Here is a 16,860-nt window from a genome sequence, read left to right as displayed (position 1 = left end):
GTGAGACTACTCCTATTATAATCTCGATATTTATACCTTGTCCTTTCGCCGTCGTACCGGAGAACCTTTTATATTTCACAACATCATCAGCAGATGTACCAGCAATTCGTTATCTCTTTGGCGAAATCCGCAATCAGTATTTTGAAAATCTCGTAGAAATTTTCCCAGTTATACCGAAAACGTCTATCCCTAAGAATTTCATACTCCGAATGAGAAGTTTTTGAAAAACACCCTGAACTGCGAAGTAGTTCTTGGAATGCTGATGAAGCAGCAAAAACCATAAACGACTTTAACAATTAAAAGTTTGATGATAAAGTATAGTGTGTTGGTAAAGCTCAAAAAAATAGAAGGGGTTGGAATTGGAAAATGGATTGAGCAAAGTATGAAAGAGGCTGTGGATAAATCACAAGAACTGAACCTGTATTCAAAGAATCCAAACGATTCAGTGTCTGCTGAAACTGTTAGTAAGAACCCTAATCCTTATTCTAAACCTTTCCAGATGATATTCATCATCATCATCTTATCTTAGATATTATAAGATATCTTCATATCTTCCGTTATACATATTCTCCATATTTCTGAAGATATTTTCATAACTATTCCTATATACGATCAATGATCTCTCTGTAATTTCTGCGTTACAATATAAAAGAAGCTGTATTAGTTTCTAAATTCTGAAACCTTCGAGTTTAAAATAGGAATGTTTTGAAGTAGTGTTGGAAACTGATACATGAATTAGTATAATATAATGAAACTTGATCAACTTCATTATATTACAGTAAGTCATGTTAAGTTCTAATGGAATGTGATGATTCACAGTACTATCATCATGTGCCATGTTACACGGCTCTTACATTCTATTCAATCTCCAAACATATTAGAAAACATATCATCTTGATAGTTCCATCTTTTCCAGGATATTCTGGTAATCTGACAAATCAAAATCGTGCCATTACCATTTCTTTTAAAAAGCATTAGCTATGTTCATTCCAAAATTCATATGTGTAAATTCTGGACCATTACAAGAGATGCTTAATCGCAAGAAGAGGAAACGAAAGAACGAAGCTTCGAAATAGAAATTGGAGTAAAAATCACAGTAAATAGGAGAGAGCATTAACTGTGGATGACAATGATTATAGAAGACAGAAACAGGAACACCGAAGTATAAGGAAAGATATAAAACCCAACAACCACCCAGAAATTATAAACCGTATATATCGATGCAGATAGCGATATAAAGACACGGGAGAACTAGAAACATTAAAAACCCAAGAGTATAGTAGAGGTAAATAGATTCTTCCGGTGGTAGATGAAAGAGAAGGATAATAGATGTGAAAATTAAGAGTATATCAAGGATCAGAATGGGATGGAGCATATTGACGAATGTCTTAATGTAGGAATTAAGGAGAAAAAGTAGAAGGTATAAGTTGTGGAAAATAAGGAAACGAAGGGGTAAAATTATAGTGAAATATCCGACAAAGAAATCGAAACAGATTGCCGCATTAAATCAACGAAGATCCTGATCGCAGAAGAATCCAATCTTATTACGCAAGATTCTCTTTAAAATTTAGCAAATTCTGGAAAATCAATCCTAGCCACGTCATCGGTTAAAACAATTTCATAGTTACTCATTTCACTCCTTTGTAATAGCTTCACTTGTACGCTTCACATGATCGAATCGTTTTATCTATATATCCCAATAAAGATAAAACTCCATTATTACCTCATATTCGTCATGAAAACATTCTTACTGTTATCCATGACAACCTCTATCAAATTTCGGGGACGAAATTTCTTTAACGGGTAGGTACTGTAATGACCCGGAAATTTCCGACTAAATTTAGACCTTAACCTTTATATGTTTCCGACACGATAAGTAAAATTTGTAATATTGAGTCTAGAAAGCTTGAAATCTATGTTTAGGTAATCAATTACCCTTTTACTATTACCGACGATTCACGAATAACCTTTTTCTCAATAAATATGTATATATATATATATATATATATATATATATATATATATATATATATATAAATATTTATATAAACATGTGTATGTATATGATAAATTAAAAACATTAACAAAACATTTAATGTATAATATTACATTTTAAGTTTATGAATTTCAATATATAGGTATATTTAATCCATATATCTATGTAATAGAATTTTTATGTAATGGTTACATTTATGGTATTTTAGAAACTTTGAATACATTACTTAGGAAATACTTGTTTTATATGAATATTGAAAAAGAAGTAATTTATAAAAGATATGTATATATATATATATTTAAAATCTTTCATGGAAATAATTATGTGTAATTGTAATCTATTAGTATTATTGTTATTATTATAATTATTATCATAAGTATCATTAATAATAATAAAAATTTATTATTGTTATTTTATCAGAATTTATAAAATTAAAAGTATTAATATTATTAATTAATATAGTTATTAACTATTAAGATTAATATCTACAATGTAGTTATATAAAATATAAAAAAAATAAAATACAGATATATAGGATGAAAATACTGATAAAATACGCATAACCAATAATAAGCCATCACTATCAGCATATTAAAATTTTCTTTTACTCACTGTGAACCCGTGAGAGTATGTCGAGATATTTTTTATATATAACTCAGCAGATTAATCACGATATCAGACCATGGTGTTCAAACGGTTCATCAAATTTTTAGATATCAGTTACAATCTCTGTCACTTCCATTTATATGATTAATTACCTCAATTTTTCATTAACAGACTCATAAAGCTCTGTTCTTCGCCTTTATTGCTCAAACCCAAATTCAAAATCAAACGCAGAATGTAATAACGTAGTCTAGTTAGGATTCATTATTATAAACTTTCTGCAAAAGATCTTTCTTCAAATCTTTCCAACAAGATTGAATTTTAGAGTTAAAGAATTATAAAAAAAAACAAACGGTTTGATTTTGGAGAAATTCGAAGACTAGTTGATGTTTCAGATTCAATTGATGTTTCAAAAATATTCTTGGGATGATTTAAAATCTTTTTCAAGTAATAATTATGGTCTATAACAGTCACAATTTCGAAATCGTTGTATGAGTTCATCGTGTTCATCCGGTGAATATCACAATTATTTATTATTTTTTTTTCTTTCTGTTTTGATTAATCACAACCACTGTTCTATAAACGTTTATGCCTTAATTGAAATTCCTAAAACCAGATAATTAATTCGTTGAGGGAGTGGTTTTTGGTTCTGAGCGAATTACGATAGTGAAGAAGAAAACATGAGAGAAGAATAACACGGGTTATATATCTAAGGGTTTATGATAATTTCGAATAGTGGGCAACAGCCCAATGGTCCAGTGTGTTAACGGGTTTACGAGGGATCCGGGTTCGAGTCCTGTAACCGCCATATTTTTTTAGAAAAGCTTTTTGAGGTAGCTTACTTTCTTTTATATTTATGTGATTAATTATTTGTATTATTATTAAGATTATTGTTATTCCTATTGTTATGTTATTATCATTATAAATAATAGTTAACATCTATTATTAGGATTATAATTTAAAAATATAATTATTAATGTTACGATTTTAGGAATTATACTAACACTATTATCAAATAGTAATATTACTTAGGATTATTATTATTATTTATCAATTCTATTGAATAGAAATACAGTATTATTAATATTATTAAAAATAACACGATTGGTTTCATTAATATAGTTTATGATATTAACAATACTAGTACTACTATTAAATAGTATTGTTCTTAATATTATCAGTAGTATTATTATAAATATTACTAACACTGTCATTATTACTAAAATTGCCATTTTAAATATTATTATCATTATTATGAATATGATTAAATATTATTATTATAAAAATAATACAATTTTTATAAATATTAGTATTCTTATTATATTATAACTATTATTAGTAACATAAGCACATTAATAATAATAGTATCATCATTTTTATAATTATAAATATTAATTTGGTATAATTAAAAATTACTGTCTAGATAAACAAATAATATGTATATATTTGTTCGATTTCAAAAATGTGTGTTAATATAAATACAACTGATATAGGTTTGTGAATCCGAGGCCAACCTTACACTTATTCAATGATGTTATATGTATTTTTACTACAAAATACAGTATGGTGAGTATATAGTCCCTTTTAAACTCTAAATATTTTTGGGCTGAGAATACATGCGCTGTTTTTATAAATGATTTACGTTATGGACACAAGTGATCAAAAATAAATTCTACGTTGAGTTGTACCATGGCATATCTCTTTATACTTGGTAACTGCTAATTACGTGAGGAGCGTAAACGCGAATCCTGTTGATAGATCTATCGGGCTGACATCCCCAACCGGGCTGGACGACCAGCATTTAACGGTTGCACAGTACTTCGTTCTCGTTACTACACTTGGTACGGTGTAGGGTTTATTTAAGAGTATGCTGCTGTGACTTTTAGTTAAGTATGGTTACCAAGTGCTCAACGTCTTTTCCATACACGAGGAGTGTATTATGTATAAATATGAAATCTTGTGGTCCATAGTTATAACGCTGCTAGCATCAAACCTATATATCTCACCAACTTTATGTTGACATTTTAAAGCATGTTATTCTCAGGTACGAATAAAGTCTTCCGCTGTGCATTTGCTCGTGTTAAGAACATTACTTGGAGTCGATCATCGCAATGGAACCAGATGTTGTTGATTTCGTCCAGGGGGATAAGGACGGGTTATTACATGTGGTATCAGAGAATTAGATAACTTCATATTACTCATTTCACTCCTTTGTAATAGCTTCACTTGTACGCTTCACATGATCGAATCGTTTTATCTATATATCCCAATAAAGATAAAACTCCATTATTACCTCATATTCGTCATGAAAACATTCTTACTGTTATCCATGACAACCTCTATCAAATTTCGGGGACGAAATTTCTTTAACGGGTAGGTACTGTAATGACCCGGAAATTTCTGACTAAATTTAGACCTTAACCTTTATATGTTTCCGACACGATAAGTACATTTCCGAATTATATTATACCCCAATATCTTTTATTTCGTCTTTATTTCTGTTTCTATCTTTCCTTCTTCAATTAGCATGCCTAATCACAATCCTAAATGGAACCTCGGCCCAATCATACATCATAGACAGCCCATTTTGCCTTAATTAAAGATTTCGGTATTCTATGGCTTAAATAAAATGATGGCCGACAATATACAGCTGGTTTCCATTATTAGTTCATCAAGTAGGGTTTAGTTCAACATTTTCATACGTTCTTTAATTATTACCAACATATTTTTATGTCGCTAGTCACATAAAATCACCCTCATTCGTTCACGATTAATATCTTCAACTCAATCACTTATCTTAACAAAATTTGTGTTTTGATTCTCAACAGGAACGGTAACAAGATGCAGCAAGTTTTCGTGGAGGCGTTTATGGTTGTGTTCAAAAGTGGTGTCGTTTGGGTTTGTGATGATCGAGCAGAAGTACACCAATAATAGCATCGAAAATTTGCAGTTCAAGTAACAGGTTGTAGGTTTCTTCTCGACAGAAACGGATACAAGTAACAACAGTAGTGGTGGTGGTGTTTGGACTGTTTCGGTGGTGATTCTTGAATGGATGGTGATGACGGGTGTAATCAAAATATAATGAGAGAAAGAGAAGGAGTATGAGAAGGTTAGTGGCTATTGTGAGTTTGATGATCTCATTCGAAATAAAAGAAAAAAAAATACAACGGCAGCAATGATTAGGAATGGTGGCTTTCGGATACTCTACAGCAACGAGAAGGATGATAATATGTGTGTTGGAAATAGATTCATTATGGTGGTTGTATGCTTCAAAAAATTCGAGTCGATGGTAATAGTTTTGATCAAAGTGGGTTTGTGATGTAGGGTGAAGGTGGTGATTCATGGTATAAGAGAGAGTGATAGAGGTGGTGATAGAGTTGGTGAGTTTATGGTGGTTGAGTGATGACGATTGGAAGGTGATGTAGGTGGTGGTTATGATAATCTTGATGGAGATAGTTACCAAAGGTGAAGGTCCTCGGTGATTTTGGGTGGTCTCAAGGTGGATATGAATCACTATGGTTAGGTGACGGGTTTATGGGAAAACAAGGTGGTGGTTCGATGTTGGTGTGCCGAATGAGATGAGTGTGGTGTTGAGTTCTTGAGTGAATTAGATTGGATCGAATATAGCTGGGATTGATGGGGTTAAATAAGGATTTAAGATCGATATGGTGTTAAATCAAATACAGGGGAAAATAACAGGAGAAGTGGATGGCTAGCTGTATTAATTCACTTTATAGTTTGGATTGTACTGATAAAAAAAACAGATGGAATCAATTTAAGAGACAAAAACAAAATCTAATACAGTTAAATAATAAGATTTTAGTCGAATAGAAACTGAAAAGAGGGAGAAGGTGATGTTGTTGTTCACAAGGTGATCGATGTGGTTGTCAATTTTGATCGTGGTATGATGATGAAGCTAGGTGATAGTTTGATCGAATGTGAAACCAAAGCAAAAATGTAAATGGCTTGAAGTGGGTTTGATCAAAATTGCATATATATATTCATCTATCTATCTGTCATCTATAGCTATATATCTTATATCATAATAATAATAATTTAAAAATAATATCACAAGTGGTTATGTTAAACAACTGGCAATATAATGATAATTAATTCTCATTGAAATTTAAACATGCATCAATTAGTAATCTCTACCGACAGTTTATCCCGGATGACTGTATCATGTCCATTGCTAAACAGTTGTCGTATAAAAGTGTTCCTAAAAATCCCAAACTTTTAGAATAAATATATTTAATTATTTCACTCATTAACAGTTTGAAACCTGATCAAAAAGATTCGATAATTATTTATTTTCTGTTCCAATTTATATGTACGGAGTACTAGTATTTAATCTTAAAAAGGTAAAAATATTTTCATGAAGCCAAAAATCTTCGTAATCGATTTACAGTTCAACTTTCATTTTAAATCTTCATACATATGTACTATATCATTATGAACACTAAAGAAATGTCGACCGAGTGTTACAGCTGTTTACAGAATAGGTCCAAAATCATATTTATTCAATATGCTCTTTATATATATAAGAACAGTTTTAAATAATAAATTTTTACTAAGTAAATAGCTTTAGACAATAAAAAGATGACTATCGTTTAGCGATAATCTTAGACTTACAAACTTTACATGTGATGATAACAATACGATTTCTAGCATAATTTACATTACAAATCCTCCGATATGCAGTTTTATTTTTGACACAAATATGCATACTCAAGATCTTGTTTAAATTCAACATGTTGCAGCGGAAGCTTTTAGTTATCACCTGAGAATAGACATGTTTAAAACGTCAACATAAAGTTGGTGAGATATAGGTTTAATGCCGGCAGCAATATATATATAGACCACAAGATTTCACATATAAACATTTTAATAAAAATATTCTAAGTGGTTGAGCACTTGGTAACCATACTTAACATTTAATCACGTCGCATATTCCCTTTATTATGAAATCTTACTACACCGTACCAAGTGTAGTCACGAAACGAAGTACTGTGCAACCGTTGAATACTGGTCGTCCAGTCCGGTTGGGGTTATCAGGCCCGATAGATCTATCAACAGGATTCGCGTTTACAATACCGCTGTAAATAACAGTTACCAAGCTACAGGGAAGTATGCCAGTGGTACAACTCAACGTAGAATATATTTTTCAGTTACTTGTGTCCATAACGTAAAACATAAAATACATGTATTCTCATCCCGAAATACTTAGAGTTTAAAAGTGGGACTATATACTCACTTTCGTCTTGAAGATATGTAATTTTGACTTGGTCTCCGATTGATATCACGAACCTATCCATATATAATATATCAATACCTTTTCTTTTTAAACAAACGTCACATATATATACTTATAATACTTTTAATACTTTTAATAATTCCTTAGTCCGTAGTTAGCAGTCCGATGTTAGTAATTCAATTTTAATGGTTCATTTTTAGGTGTTTAATAAACCCCCAATGAAATAAATAAAAACCCCCATCATATATGTATTGGTCGAGATTAATCTTGACCCATGGTACCGGTGTTGTCAAATGACGTGTTGCGTACATAAAGTACCGGTGTTGTCAAATGACGTGTTACGTACAATCATGGGATCTTATGATTAATCTTCTCGTATTGTTTACGGGTGATCCTGAATCATATAAAATTAAATTATGAGTACATATATATAAAATATCATGTTATTTTAAAAAGATGTGATTTATTTAATTTTCTCCAATTATTTTCGTAGCTAAACTAGTCTTAGATATCCGATCTCGTTTTGGTCATAGTTTCTTCGTTACAACTCCGTTTTCGTTGATTCAACTTGCCACTTCCTTGGATCGAGTCCCTCTTTAAGACTATGAACTGTAAATACCTTAGTTTGTATTCGAAATCACAGGTCATAGGTCAAACTTTAGTGAAACTTATGAAGTTAATCATTTTCCATCATGTAAACAACCTTAAATGATTATTTTTCTAAAAATACTTATACTTTGAGTTAAATCATGAAATTTTTATGTGTTATCATATTCATAGTAAAAATCATTTTTCCAGAAAATAAACCTCCAATTCAAAGTTTAAGATGGTTTTTAATTATCCAACCCAAAACAGCCCCCGGTTGCACTCCGACGTCGTAAATTCAGTTTTTAAGGTGTTCTTTGAAAAACCAAGTTATACCTTGTTAAATTAGTATATATTTATGATATATTACAGGTCTTGAAGTATTTTAAAAGTTAAGTTAGAAGGATCTATTTAGTTTGCAAACAAGTTTGAAAACATTCAAACTATGTTCTTGTTGTTAAAATTTTATACCACAAAATAAGATAGCTATATATATATGAATCGAATAAGGTTATGAACAAAGTTACTACCTCAAGTTACTTGGACAAGATTGCTGTAAAAGAGAAGTAAAAATCTAGAACCAAAAGAGTGATGGAGTTGGATGAAAGATTGGAAGTAAACTTGTGTTCTTGGAAGGATTCTTGAAGTGTTTTTGTAAGAGTTTTCTTATGGTGATTAAGTGATGTTTTTATGGCTAGATCTTCATGGATACTAGCTGAATGGTTATGGAGTTTCTTAAGAGTGTGTTTTTGGTTAAAGAAATGAGGTAGTAAAATTTGAAAATGGAAGATGTATTTAAGGCCATAAAAACATGATTAATGGAAAAACATGGACAAAACTTCATGTTGTATTTTTATGTAATTAGTCATACTAAACATCAAAAGTAGTTACCTTATACATAAGGCATGAACAAGAGAGTTACCTTATACATAAGGCATGAACAAGGGCTGGTTGGTGGTGATTTGATGTGTATATACCAATAGTAAATACGTATAGAAGCTAGGTATGATACGAGTACATGTACTCTAGATATACGTATAGAAATTTTGTGAAAAATGGAATGAGAATTCAAATATAGCTATCTTTTGTGAATATACTTATATTGTTTTATGTATTTAGGTCTTTAAAAGTGATTAAATACATTACATATACGATATATGTATAAACATTATATGTTATAAGTATTTATGTCAAATAACGTTACGTATGGTTATTGTTTTGAAAACTTAAGTTAGTAGTTTCAAAATATACTTATAACTTATTGTTATTAATACAAAATGAGATATTAAAACATCCTTAGATCATGTTACAAGATAGTGCACTCACGTGGTGGAAAAATTTTGTGAAGGCTGTAGGAGGAGATGTAACTTATGATACTCCATGGGAAGAATTCAAAACAATGTTAATCAACGAGTATTGTCTAAGGAACGAGGTTAGGAAGTTGGAAGATGAATTACGAAGCCTGAAGGTTGTTGGTACTGAAATCACCAACTACAATCAGCGATTCATGGAATTAGTTTTGCTATGTCCTGAATTGGTTCCAACCGAAGAACGGAAGATTGAAATGTACAAAGATGGTTTGCCCACAAAGGTCAAGGCAAACGTTACAGCATCGAAACCTAAGACAATTCATGAAGCTATAACCATGACAAATGAGCTAATGGATCAGGTCATCTTGGATAAGAAAGCATCCAATACTGATGTGAAGGTATCAGGTAACAAAAGAAAGTGGAATGGAAGTTATGATCGAGGTAATCAACAACAATCTTTTAAGAAACAAGAAACCACGCAAGGTGCGGGTAGTGGTTTAAGCTTTGGTTACAAAGGACAAAATCCTTTATGTAACCGATGCCACAAACATCACTCTGGCTACTGTAATGTGGTATGCAATAAATGTAATCGAAAGGGTCATCTTGCTGAAGATTGTAGGGCTCTCGTTACAAATACAAATGGTACCAAGACTCCTGCCACCAATGCAAATAGAACTGCTTTGGCTACCATTACTTGTTATGGGTGTGGAAAACAGGGTCATTATAAGAGCCAGTGTCCGAATCCAGAGAAGAATAATGGATCTGCACGAGGAAGAGCATTTGTTATTAATGCTAGAGAGGCGTGTGAAGACCCGGAGCTTGTTACGGGTACGTTTACCATTAATAACTTATCCGCATCTATTATATTTGATACTGGTGCCGATAGAAGTTACGTGAGTAGAGGCTTTTACGCTAAATTGAATTGTTCATCATTACCTCTAGATGCTAAGTACATGATTGAGTTAGCTAATGGTAAACTAATTAAAGCCGATAAAATTTGCCGCGATTGTAAAATAAATTTAGCCGGAGAAACATTTAAAATTGACTTAATACCCGTAGAATTAGGAAGTTTTGATGTAATAGTCAGCATGGACTGGATGTCCAAAGTAGGAGCTGAAGTTGTGTGTGCCAAGAAGGCAATTCGCATTCCTTGTAAGGATAAAATGCCGGTGATGATTTATGGAGAAAAGGGTAACTCAAAGCTAAAACTCATTAGCTGTTTGAAAGCCAAGAAGTGTTTAGAAAAGGGATGTTATGCTATTCTAGCACATGTTAATAAAGTCGAAAAGAAAGAAAAAGAGAAGTGCATCAACGACGTGCCTGTGGCAAGAGATTTTCCTGAAGTTTTTCCGGAAGAGTTGCCGGGATTACCTCCATTTAGATCTGTAGAATTTCAAATAGATCTTGTATCAGGAGCTGCACCGGTTGCCCGTGCTCCATATAGACTTGCACTGTCCGAGTTAAAAGAACTTCAGAGTCAGTTAAAAGAATTACTGGATCGTGGATTCATACGACCAAGTACTTCACCGTGGGGAGCTCCAATTTTATTCGTCAAGAAGAAAGACGGATCTTTCCGAATGTGTATAGATTATCGTGAATTAAATAAGGTAACTATCAAAAATCGATATCCACTACCGAGAATTGATGACTTATTTGATCAACTGCAAGGATCATGTGTTTATTCGAAAATCGACCTAAGATCGGGTTATCATCAATTACGTGTCAAAGAAGAGGACATTCCGAAAACTGCTTTTCGGACACGTTACGGTCATTACGAATTTTTGGTCATACCGTTTGGATTGACGAATGCGCCAGCTGTATTCATGGACCTCATGAATCGAGTTTGTAGTCCATATTTAGATAAGTTTGTTATTGTTTTCATTGATGACATTCTTATCTATTCCAAGAGTGAGCAAGAGCATGAGCAGCATTTAAGTTTAATATTAGAGTTGTTGAGAAAAGAACAGCTATATGCTAAATTTTCTAAGTGTGCTTTTTGGTTGAAAGAAGTGCAATTTCTTGGCCACGTTGTTAGTAGCAAAGGAATTCAGGTTGATCCAGCAAAAATTGAAGCCATTGAAAAATGGGAGACTCCTAAGACACCAATGCAGGTACGCCAATTTTTGGGTTTAGCCGGTTATTACAGAAGGTTTATTCAAGATTTTTCCCGAATAGCTAAGCCGTTGACAGCGTTAACGCAAAAAGGGAAGAAATATGAATGGACTTCTGAGCAGGAGAGTGCATTTCAATTACTGAAAAAGAAGTTGACTACGGCGCCTATTTTATCGTTACCAGAAGGGAACGATGATTTTGAAATATATTGTGACGCTTCGCGACAAGGTTTTGGTTGCGTTCTTATGCAACGGAAGAAAGTTATTGCATACGCATCCCGACAATTAAAGATTCACGAGCGGAATTATACGACGCATGATCTAGAACTGGGAGCAGTCGTGTTTGCATTGAAGATATGGAGACACTACTTGTATGGAGTTAAATGCACTGTGTTTACTGATCATAAAAGCCTTCAACATATTTTTGATCAGAAACAGCTGAACATGAGGCAATGTAGGTGGGTCGAGTTAATAAACGACTATGATTGTGAAATTCGTTATCATCCCGGGAAAGCGAATGTGGTGGCTGACGCATTAAGCAGAAAGGAACGAGAACCAATTCGAGTACGAGCGATGAACATAAAAATTCGCATGAATCTCAACTCACAAATCAAAGAAGTTCAACGAGAAGCACTTACTAAAGAAAACATAAGAAATGAAATAATGAAGAAGTATGAGAAGCAACTCGTTATACGGGAAGATGGAATTCGATATTTTGCAAATCGTATTTGGGTACCGAAGTTGGGTGGATTAAGGAAGTTGATATTGAACGAGGCACATAAGACAAGATACTCGATACATCCTGGAGTTGGAAAGATGTACCAAGATCTTAAGACACATTATTGGTGGCCTAATTTAAAGACAGACGTTGCAACATATGTTGGGGAGTGTTTAACTTGTTCCAAAGTCAAAGCAGAACACCAAAAGCCGTCAGGGCTACTTCAACAACCAAAAATCCCAGAATGGAAATGGGATGGTATTACCATGGATTTCATCACGAAGTTACCAAAGACTGCCTGGGGATATGATACCATTTGGGTGATTGTTGATCGTCTCACCAAGTCTGCACATTTCTTGCCTATAAAGGAAACGGATAGGATGGAGAAACTATTATGATTGTATATAAAGGAAATTGTTTCAAGGCATGGAATACCTATTTCCATTATATCTGATCGTGATAGTAGATTTACCTCAAAGTTCTGGCAATCACTACAGGAGGCACTAGGAACTCGTTTGGATATGAGTACCGCATATCATCCGCAAACGGACGGGCAGAGTGAAAGAACAATTCAGACTCTTGAAGACATGCTCAGGGCATGTGTGATCGATTTTGGAAACGGATGGGATAAGTATCTACCATTAGCAGAATTCTCGTATAATAATAGTTATCATGCGAGCATTAAAGCTGCACCATTCGAAGCATTGTACGGAAGGAAGTGTAGATCTCCTATCTGTTGGAATGAAGTAGGAGATAGACAATTAACTGGTCCCGAGATCATACATGAAACTACTGAAAAGATAGTACAAATCAAGGAGAGATTGAAAACAGCCCGTAGTCGCCAAAAGAGCTACGCCGATGTCCGAAGGAAACCATTAGAGTTTCAGATCGGTGACATGGTTATGTTAAAGGTGTCACCTTGGAAAGGTGTAATACGTTTTGGAAAAAGGGGTAAACTAAACCCAAGGTATGTAGGCCCGTTCAAAATTATCGAACGCATCGGACCGGTAGCTTATCGACTCGAGTTACCGCAACAACTCGTCGGAGTACATAATACATTTCACGTCTCGAACCTTAAAAAGTGTCTTGCAAAGGAAGACCTCACCATTCCTCTTGAAGAAATTCAAGTTGACGAGAAACTACAATTCATAGAAGAACCAATCGAGATCATGGACCGTGAAGTTAAACGGCTCAAGCAGAGCAACATACCGATCGTTAAAGTTCGTTGGAATGCACGAAGAGGTCCCGAGTTTACTTGGGAGCGAGAGGATCAAATGAAACAAAAATACCCGCATTTGTTTCCCGATGACGCAAAATAGGTACGATTTTAAAATTTCGGGACAAAATTTATTTAACTGGTAGGTACTGTAATGACCCGGACTTTTTCGATCGATCTATACTTATAAGATTAATATTTACATAAATTAAACCTTACCAACATGATAAGCAACCCAAATTGTTGAGACTTATGTTTTTGAAAAGAGATTTACACAACGTTTGACCGTCTAATTTGACCGATGATATCACGAACTATATAACATATGATAATTATACGTTTGTGTATATATATGTATATATACATATTTAACATGATCTAAGGATGTTTTAATACCTCATTTTGTATTAATAACAATAAGTTATAAGTATATTTTGAAACTATTAACTTAAGTTTTCAAAACAATAACCATACGTAACGTTATTTGATATAAATACTTATAACCTATAATGATTATACATATATCGTATATATAATGTATTTAATCACTTTTTAAAGACTTAAATACATAAAACAATATAAGTATATTCACAAAAGATAGCTATATTTGAATTCTCATTCCATTTTTCACAAAATTTCTATACGTATATCTAGAGTACATGTACTCGTATCATACCTAGCTTCTATACGTATTTACTATTGGTATATACACATCAAATCACCACCAACCAGCCCTTGTTCATGCCTTATGTATAAGGTAACTCTCTTGTTCATGCCTTATGTATAAGGTAACTACTTTTGACGTTTAGTATGACTAATTACATAAAAATACAACATGAAATTTTGTCCATGTTTTTCCATTAATCATGTTTTTATGGCCTTAAATACATCTTCCATTTTCAAATTTTACTACCTCATTTCTTTAACCAAAAACACACTCTTAAGAAACTCCATAACCATTCAGCTAAAATCCATGAAGATCTAGCCATAAAAACATCACTTAATCACCATAAGAAAACTCTTACAAAAACACTTCAAGAATCCTTCCAAGAACACAAGTTTACTTCCAATCTTTCATCCAATTCCATCACCCTTTTGGTTCTAGGTTCTTACTCCTCTTTTACAGCAATCTTGTCCAAGTAACTTGAGGTAGTAACTTTGTTCATAACCTTATTCGATTCATATATATATAGCTATCTTATTTTGTGGTATAAAATTTTAACAACAAGAACATAGTTTGAATGTTTTCAAACTTGTTTGCAAACTAAATAGATCCTTCTTACTTAACTTTTAAAATACTTCAAGACCTGTAATATATCATAAATATATGCTAATTTAACAAGGTATAACTTGGTTTTTCAAAGAACACCTTAAAAACTGAATTTACGACGTCGGAGTGCAACCGGGGGCTGTTTTGGGTTGGATAATTAAAAACCATCTTAAACTTTGAATTGGAGGTTTATTTTCTGGAAAAATGATTTTTACTATGAATATGATAACACATAAAAATTTCATGATTTAACTCAAAGTATAAGTATTTTTAGAAAAATAATCATTTAAGGTTGTTTACATGATGGAAAATGATTAACTTCATAAGTTTCACTAAAGTTTGACCTATGACCTGTGATTTCGAATACAAACTAAGGTATTTACAGTTCATACTCTTAAAGAGGGACTCGATCCAAGGAAGTGGCAAGTTGAATCAACGAAAACGGAGTTGTAACGAAGAAACTATGACCAAAACGAGATCGGATATCTAAGACTAGTTTAGCTACGAAAATAATTGGAGAAAATTAAATAAATCACATCTTTTTAAAATAACATGATATTTTATATATATGTACTCATAATTTAATTTTATATGGTTCAGGATCACCCGTAAACAATACGAGAAGATTAATCATAAGATCCCATGATTGTACGCAACACGTCATTTGACAACACCGGTACTTTATGTACGCAACACGTCATTTGACAACACCGGTACCGTGGGTCAAGATTAATCTCGACCAATACATATACGATGGGGGTTTTTATTTATTTCATTGGGGGTTTATTAAACACCTAAAAATGAACCATTAAAATTGAATTACTAACATCGGACTGCTAACTACGGACTAAGGAATTATTAAAAGTATTAAAAGTATTATAAGTATATATATGTGACGTTTGTTTAAAAAGAAAAGGTATTGATATATTATATATGGATAGGTTCGTGATATCAATCGGAGACCAAGTCAAAATTACATATCTTCAAGACGAAAGTGAGTATATAGTCCCACTTTTAAACTCTAAGTATTTCGGGATGAGAATACATGTATTTTATGTTTTACGTTATGGACACAAGTAACTGAAAAATATATTCTACGTTGAGTTGTACCACTGGCATACTTCCCTGTAGCTTGGTAACTGTTATTTACAGCGGTATTGTAAATGCGAATCCTGTTGATAGATCTATCGGGCCTGACAACCCCAACCGGACTGGACGACCAGTATTCAACGGTTGCACAGTACTTCGTTTTGTGACTACACTTGGTACGGTGTAGTAAGATTTCATAATAAAGGGAATATGCGACGTGATTAAATGTTAAGTATGGTTACCAAGTGCTCAACCACTTAGAATATTTTTATTAAAACGTTTATATATGAAATCTTGTGGTCTACATATATATATTGCTGCCGGCATTAAACCTATATCTCACCAACTTTATGTTGACGTTTTAAGCATGTCTATTCTCAGGTGATAATTAGAAGCTTCCGATGCAACATGTTGAATTTAAGCAGGATCTTGCGTACTCATATTTGTGTCAAAAATAAAACTGCATATCCGAGGATTTGTATTGTAAAATATGCTAGAAATCTTGTTGTTATCATCATTTGTAAAGTTTGTAAGTCTAAGATTATCGCTAAACGATAATCATCTTTATTTTGTCTAAAGCTTGTATCAAAATAAGAATTATGGTTTGTAATGTAAAATATATGCAGTTGTTCTTTTAAAAATGTCGCATATAGAGGTCAATACCTCGCAATGAAATCATACGTTATCTAACACGTTCTTATGGTTAAG

Source organism: Rutidosis leptorrhynchoides, chromosome 1 (assembly GCF_046630445.1).
Source record: "Rutidosis leptorrhynchoides isolate AG116_Rl617_1_P2 chromosome 1, CSIRO_AGI_Rlap_v1, whole genome shotgun sequence".
NCBI lineage: Eukaryota > Viridiplantae > Streptophyta > Magnoliopsida > Asterales > Asteraceae > Rutidosis > Rutidosis leptorrhynchoides.
The sequence above is the reverse complement of the archived record's forward strand: the minus strand, read 5'-3'. Positions refer to the sequence as shown.